Below are 1,467 nucleotides of genomic sequence, written 5' to 3' on the forward strand. Positions count from 1 at the left end.
ACCTGATTGACAGGCTAAATTTTATCCATATCTTTTTACAGGTGCTATGTTGTCACAAAAAACCTAACTTAGAAGGGTATCACATTCATTATCAAAAAGAACTTTTCAAGATGTATCTTGAAGTACAATACTGTTTGTGATAGCTAATCCAGTTAATACAAATATTATTCAAATTTACCCACCAACCACGAAGACTGATGAAGAAGAAATTGAAGAATTCTACTAGCTTCTTCAGACTGAAATTGATCAAACAGGCAATCATTATGCATTGATGATTGCTGATGATTGGAATGTGAAAGTTGGAAACAAAGGATTGGTAGTTGGAAAACACAGCCTTAGTGAAAGAAACTAAGTAAGAGATCCAGTTATAGGATTCTTGCCAAGATCAATGACTTCATTGTCACAAATGCCTTCTTTTTTTTAAAAAATCGTTTTATTGGGGGCTCGTACAACTCTTATCACAATCCATCCATATATCCACTGTGTCAAGCACATGTGTGCATTTGTTGCCATCATCATTTTCAAAACATTTGCTTTCTACTTGAGCCCTTGGTATCAGCTCCTCATTTCCCCCCTGAGGTTCATTGCCATTGTGACGTTCTGTTGGGGTCGACACCGCAATTTGGTGTGGTGAGGGGCTGGGGTGGGAGGAAAGCCTCGGTTGATTGGAGCGTAGTAGTCTGCGAGCGGTGCCCGGGGTGAGCTGGTGACCTTCACCATGTTTCTGGAGTAAGGAATGCTACTTCCAGCAGGTCGCAGGCAAGCCCAAGCCCTTCCCACAGCCTTTCCTTCCTAAATGGCACCCAATTGGGGATTAAAGGAGCAAAAACAAGCAAGCATGCTGCTGGGGAGCGCATTCCTCCTCACAGTGACGCGTTGAGAGTAGACTAGAACTGTCCCAAGGGGCTTCCCAGGCTGCCATCTTTGTAGACCCAGACTACCTCATCTTTCTCCTACAGAGCGGCTGCTGTGTTTGACCACTGACCTTTCAGCTGTCAGCAGAGCGCTGTCCACACACCACCACCCCTAAATAAACAACTGTCATTAATTCCAACTCACAGTGCCCTTATAGGACAGAACAGAACTGCCCCTTTGAGTTCCAAGGCTGTAAACGTTTATGGGGCAGGTGGTTCCACCTCTCTTCTGTGGATCCATGATGAGTTCGAACCACTGAGGCAGCAGTTAGCAACCCCACATGTGACCGGTGACATATTGGCTAAGAACCAAACCAAATATACTGCCATTGAGTCACTTCCAACTCATGGCAACTCTAACTAGGATTTCCAAGACTGTGGCAACGTCACAATGGGAACAAATAGCCTCATCATTCTCCCGAGGAGCAGCTGGTGAATTTAACTGCTGAGCTCCTCGTTAGGAGTTAAACCAGTGGTTCTCAACTTTTCTAATGCCACGACTTTGATACAGTTCCTCATGTGTGGTGACCCGCCCCCCAACCATAAAATTACT

Source organism: Echinops telfairi, unplaced genomic scaffold, assembly GCF_000313985.2.
Source record: "Echinops telfairi isolate 266 unplaced genomic scaffold, ASM31398v2 ScPeMD7_1;HRSCAF=3_0, whole genome shotgun sequence".
Classification (NCBI taxonomy): domain Eukaryota; kingdom Metazoa; phylum Chordata; class Mammalia; order Afrosoricida; family Tenrecidae; genus Echinops; species Echinops telfairi.